General features: G+C 43.7%; 1 long non-coding RNA gene across 1 annotated transcript; it reads left to right on the top strand.

Moving 5' to 3' along the window:
• Nucleotides 1-54: 54 nt before the first annotated feature.
• LOC107076911 (uncharacterized) lies at nucleotides 55-5,993 on the top strand. The gene is made up of 3 exons (XR_001478045.2): nucleotides 55-188; nucleotides 986-1,094; nucleotides 1,808-5,993. It is a non-coding gene; the product is annotated as an uncharacterized lncRNA (long non-coding RNA).
• The last annotated feature ends 522 nt before the right edge of the window (nucleotides 5,994-6,515 follow it).

Genomic DNA, 6,515 nt, shown 5'->3' with positions numbered 1-6,515 from the left:
ATATTGACGTCTCTGATTGGATAGTGGTACCCACCGGTCGAGGTGGAACGGAGTTTGAGGCGGGGATAGGAAAATGGCCGGGATGTGTAAGGAGCTCAAGATTGTGTGAGGAACATGAGCGCATGCGCCCTGTAGTTCCGTATTAGTAATCCAGCAGACGTGTGCTTTCTGTGGGACTGTGATGAAAGGTGAGGTTAGTGAGCATCAGGTATTATCACAGGCAAGAAAGGACAGAAGGAATTCATGAGTAGGAAACAGACTGATTTGTCTGCCCAGATTTATTGTCTCTTCGACGAGATGAAGAGTTGTAATGGATTTGTTCAGTCATAAGGAGTCCATGTCTGACGTGTGTAGTGGTGAATAGGGTTGTTGGAAGTATTCAGTATTCCGAATTTGAGCTGTATCGCCATACTCAGAAATGTAGGTTTGTGGATTCACGAAGTGTAAATTATAAGTTTTATTTAATTGACTAAATATTCAATTTTTTCAATAAGAGCCAAGTACAAATTACTCGAATTAAGTAATTATTAATAAATGTATTAATATCAATATGCACCGTTAATACGTGAAAATGCACGCACACCTAGATAGTGTATAATTCCTGTGCATATCCACACACAATGTAGATTGAAAATTCTTTAATAATTGAGAAAATCCTCTCAAAGAAAGGCTCTACTATGTGTTTGCAAAGTATCCTTCAGGCAACGCTTTCAAATGAGGAATTTATTTAATCAAGTCACTAAGGTTTTTCAGTAGTTCTTGGTGCTCTGTACATTGTAGCAACGACGCAATCAACAATCAGTCTGTAAAAGAATGGTACTGGTATAAATAAAACGACTGGAGCCACATAAATGAACTGATTATATGTTTGATATATGTGGATTAGCCACAGCTTTTCCAGTGAATATAGAGTTCAAGTGATGTTCCTAGTATGGTTTAATTATGCAGGACTACACTACCAGAGGTTCCTCATGTGTTTCCACAGTCTGCCTGCTCTGAAAATGGAGGCCTGAATGTCCAGGGATGCTTAGCTTATGGTCAGCAGCTATATTACCCTGCAAACTCACAACTTGCAGTCCACTGAAACTCAGCAGGTATGAGCCTGGCCAGTACCTTGATGGGAGACCTGGGTGCAGTCTACTGTATGTGGGTCCTAATGCCCCAGTGTAGTGACAGGGACACTATACTTTAAAAAGGTGCTGTCGTTCGGATGAGACATAAAACTGAGGTCCTGACTCTCTGTGGTCATTTAACATCCCCTCCACTCTCTCTGAGAAAAATCTGTTTCTCAAAAAGAGTAGCATGTTAACCCTGGTGTCCTGGCCTAATATCTCCCTGGCCTTTACCAAACATGGCTTCCTAATAATCCCCATCTATGAACTGGCTTCATCTCTTTGCTCTCCCCACTGAGAGCTGGTGTGTGGTGAGCATACTGGTGCACTATGGCTGCTGTCGCATCATCCAGGTGGGGCTGCACACTAGTGGTGGTGGTGGAGGGGAGTCCCCATTACCTGTAACGCACTTTGGGTGGAATGTCCAGAAAAGCACAATATAAATGTAAGAAATGTTTAGTGGTAGTATTAAAAATGGGAAGCTTACTCCAGCTGTTGAACAGGATACCTTCAGTATTCCAGATTGTGTAAACCAGAGGGGGCATTAAGCGGCACTTAAACTGAATACCCCATGTGCTGTTACATTAACACCCTAAAAAGTCTAAATCTCCCTGCAGCACAGCACATCTAGAACCACGTTTTGTTTGTCCATCCTGAATACCCGCTGATTGTATTTGTGCCCGTTTTTCCCCAAGGGAACCCTGTGAAACAGCTGAACGAGGCGATCAGTGTTCCGCTGGACGGAGGATAACATCAGCGTCTCGCAGCTCTGGAGAGAGGTCTTCTGAATTAAAGGCCGAGTTCCTACCAGCAAACAAATCTGCGGAAACAGTCCTCCTTCTTCTTGTGAGAGAGGAAACTAGCGATGGTGATGACCCCAGGTCATTCATGATGATGAACCCCCTGGCATTTCAATATACAGAGGTGTCCAGAGGTGTGACATCACCCGCTCTCTCCTCTGAAGAATCTCTGCACCTTGCAGTCCTCTGTCGTAGTGTTTGCCTCCTCCTTCCTGGACCACTGTTAAACACTGTGTCCACCAGAGCTTCCCTCAACAATGCAATTCAATGTATTTTTATATAGCGCCTTTCACAACACGGTTGCCCCGAGGCACTTAACGAAGCAAGTGACCCTACAAGTTCAAGTTCAAGTTTATTGTCATTATACTCATATACAGGTATATGGTATAACGAAAAGCTATTTAGCTAGCTCTCAGACATAAGTAGAACAAAGAAAAAAAAATAACAACAATACAATTGTATAACGAAAGACAGAGACAACAGGCAGTGTGCAAAACAACAAAAAGGTAACAGGTTATGTGCAAAAACATGCATCCACAGAATGAAATAAAGGGATAGAAATGATGGGGAGTGAGCCTTTGACATGTATGGTAGAGGTCGATTTTCAATGTGTATTTGGGTTTTTGGTAAGAAAGAAGGCACTGTGAGGTTCAGTACATAGGTGAGAGGTGAGGTGAGAGTGAGAGAGGCTGGGAGTTTAATAGTTTGATAGTGCGGGGGTAAAAACTGTTTCTGAGTCTAGTAGTCCGGACCCGAATGCTCCGGTATCGTTTTCCAGATGGTAGCAGATCAAACAGTCTGTAGCTGGGGTGTATGGGGTCTTTGATGATACTTAGAGCTTTCCTCAAGCACCGTCGATGTCCTGTATAGATGGGAGGGCAACCCCAGTGGTGGACTGGGCAGTTTTCACCACCCGCTGTAGGGCTTTGTGGTCAGCAGTACTGCAGTTGCCATACCACACTGTGATTCAACCTGTCAGTGTGCTTTCTGTAGTGCATCTGTAAAAGGTAGTAAGGATCTGGGGACATACTGTATCTTAGCCTTCTTCAACCGTCTTAGGAAGTACAGGCGCTGTTGCGCTTTCTTGATCAGACAGGTGGCGTTGAGAGACCATGTGAGGTCCTCGGTGATATGGACGCCAAGGAATTTAAAGTTACTGACCCTTTCCACTTCAGTCCCGTTGATGTGGATAGGGGCATGTCCGGTTTGCAGTTTCCTGAAATCAACGATCAGCTCCTTGGTTTTGCTGATGTTGAGGGTGAGGTTGTTGTCATCACACCACGTTATAAGTAGATTGACCTCCTCCCTGTAGGCCCTCTCATCATTGTCTGTGATCAGACCTACAACTGTGGTGTCATCAGCAAACTTGCTGATGGGGTTGGTGTTGTGTTTGGCCTTACAGTCGTGGGTATAGAGGGAGTAGAGCAATGGACTAAGCACACACCCCAGTGTTCAGAGTTAGTGTGCCGGAGGTGTAGTTTCCAAGCCTGAAAGCCTGAGGTCTGCCTGTCAGAAAGTCCCGAATCCAGTTGCAGAGGGTGGTGTTGAGACCCAGTGCACTGAGTTTCTTGACTAGTTTCTCTGGGATGATAGTGTTAAAAGCTGAGCTGAAGTCGATGAATAGTAATCTGGCGTGTGTGTTCTTTTTGTCCAGATGGGATAGGGCAGTGTGTATGGTGATGGAGATTGCGTTATTCGTGGATCTGTTGGACCGGTAGGCAAACTGGTACAGGTCCAGTGTGTTTGGAATAGTGTCCTTAATGTGCTTCATGACCAGCCTCTGGAAGCACTTCATGATGACAGGTGTTAGTGCCACCGGTCGGTAGTCATTAAGACATGTCACTGTGGTTTTCTTTGGTATTGGGATGATGGTGGTTGTCTTGAAGCAGGTGGGGACTACGGCTTGGGCCAGAGACATGTTGAAAATGTCTGTGAATACACCCGCCAGTTGATTGGCGCAGGCTCTGAGGACACGACTAGGTATGCCGTCAGGTCCTGCAGCCTTGCGTGTGTTCACTTTTAGCAGAGATCTCCTCACCTCATCTGCAGACAGTGAGAGCAGCTGGTCAGCTGCGGAGGGTGCAGTTCTGATGACTGGTTCTGTGTTGTTGGCTTCAAACCGAGCATACAGTAGGTGTTGAGCTCGTTAGGCAGGGAGACATCATGGGCAGGTGCACAGATGTTCTTCCTCTTGTAGTCTGTGAGGGCCTGTATACCTTGCCACATACGCCTTGGGTCATTAGTGGTGAAGTGTTCCTCTAATTCCTGTTTGAGTGTGTTTTTTGCATGTTTAATACCATTGTTAAGATTGATCCTGGCTGACCTTAGTTCTGATTTATTGCCCAATTTGAATGCTGCATCTCTTGCTTTGATTAGGGTGCGAACCTCACTGTTCATCCATGGTTTCTCGTTAGGAAAAGTTCTTATTTCTTTTGTGAGTGTGACATTGTCAGCACATTTCCTGATGTAGCTAGTGCCTGACGATGCATATTCCTGTGTGTCGGTGTGTGATCCCTGTGTGGCTGCCTCTTTAAACACATTCCAGTCAGTGCATTCAAAACAGTCCTGCAGGATTGATTCAGCTCCTTCAGGCCACACATTCGCCGTCCTGACCACTGGTTTCAGTGGTTTTCACCACACCTCCTTATGTGGCACTTTGCCAGAACTCAGCATTCACGAAACAGGATGTTACAAGTTCCACGTAGATCTTATGTGAAATCATGAATGTACAGCAGTTGCTATGCGTGAACATGTTGTGTATACATGTTGTGAACAGAGAACAGGAAAAACCAGAAGACAATGGAGGAGAGGAACCAGAAACTCCTTAGTGTAGAAACATTAAAATAACAATAAGCATTCATTCTAGATTCTTCATTAATAAGGAGAAAGAAAACCTCTAGGGGTCCAAGGTCAACTGGCTGCCCAACCCCTTCGGGCATGCTAACATACAATTAAAATAAATGGAAAAAATGAATAAAGCTATTAATCCATCCATCATGTCTTCTGTATGTCAGTACTCCATGCAGATCTCTGTAGACCAGCAAAATCCTCCTTAACAATAGCAATGTCCACAATATCTATATGTCCCTTTTGGATCCATGGCAGTGATGCAGCATCCAACTCAGATGGTGCCCAGCCCAGGCATCGTCCGGACATGTGGGGAGGAGAATAGGATAGTTTGGTCAGACCGGATGTATCTACCTGGTGGGCCAACACAGAAACACACGATGGTATGTACAGCAGCACCAGCAGCCATGGCTGAAGCAGGCTATGATGTGAGTAGGCTAGGTTGAAGTAATAGGTCTTCAGTCTGGATTTGAATACTGAGATTGTATTACGGCATCCTGAACATGGGGTGGTAGACTGTTCCATAAACTAGGGGTCCTGGAGCTAAAGGCTTTACCGCCAACTGCTTTTTTATTAATGTGCGGAATATGAAGAAGACCTGCGTTCTGTGATCTAAGTGGGTGACTTGGATTGTATATATTATTAAATTCCATTAGATAGACAGGTGCCTGACCTTTGAGAGCATCATTAGTTAGTAGAAGGATTTTGAAGTTGGCCCTGTACCTGACAGGAAGTTATTGAAGAGAGTATAGGTGTTATATGGTCGTACTTTCTGCTCCTATTAATAATTCTAGCTGCTGCATTCTGAATTCACTGTAAGGACTTGCTCCCTGCTAGTAGGGCATTACAGTTGTCTAACCTGCTGTATACAAGAACATGTATTAATGTCTCTGTGTCTTGAGTGGAGAGAAACTGCCTTAGTTTTGCAATATTTCTTAACTGTACGAAGCATGTTTTCGATACTGTTTTAACATGAGAGTTAAACAAGAGCCTTGTGTCTCATATAGCCCTAGGTTACATGCTGAGTCTTTGAGTTAACTTTTTAAATCCTCTGAGTCAAGTGCTGAAGTTATAGTAGTCCTATCAGTATTGTTTCCTCCAAACAACAGAACCTTAGTTCTATCAGAGTTGAGTAACAAAACATTTTCACACATCCAAGTCTTTACTTCATTAATGCAATTAACTAAAGTGATGACGTGTTGTCCTAATAAACGAAATGTATATTTTAGCGTCATCAGCCTATGAATGAAAGTTAATATTATGTTTTTGTATGATCCTACGTAGCGGCAGCATGTACAGAGAGAACAATATTGGTCCCAGCACTGATCCCTGTGGTACCCCAAATTGAACTGGTGACATTGACAAAGCAGTACAATTATTAGATATTTGAACATAATGAAAACGATTAGATAAATATGAAGTTAAATACACTTAAGGATGGTTCCAGATAAGCCAACCTCAAACTCAAGCCTGTGTAACAAAACAGAGTGGTCAACTGTGTCAAAGGCAGCACTAAGATCTAGAAGCGCTCTTGCATTCCCCACATCAGTAGCTAACAGATTATCTTGTTAATGCAGTTTCAGTGTTGTGGCCTGGGCAGAAACCAGACTGGAATTTCTCAAGTATATTATTTGAGTCCAGATACCATTGACGTTGGGCCATAGCTCTTCTCTCAAGAATTTTAGTTAGAAATGGGACATTGATACAGGTCTGTAGTTGTTTACTTGTGAATCCAAATTTGACTTCTTAAGGAGCA

Source organism: Lepisosteus oculatus, chromosome 5, assembly GCF_040954835.1.
Source record: "Lepisosteus oculatus isolate fLepOcu1 chromosome 5, fLepOcu1.hap2, whole genome shotgun sequence".
Taxonomy (NCBI): domain Eukaryota; kingdom Metazoa; phylum Chordata; class Actinopteri; order Semionotiformes; family Lepisosteidae; genus Lepisosteus; species Lepisosteus oculatus.
The sequence above is the reverse complement of the archived record's forward strand: the minus strand, read 5'-3'. Positions and strand labels throughout refer to the sequence as shown.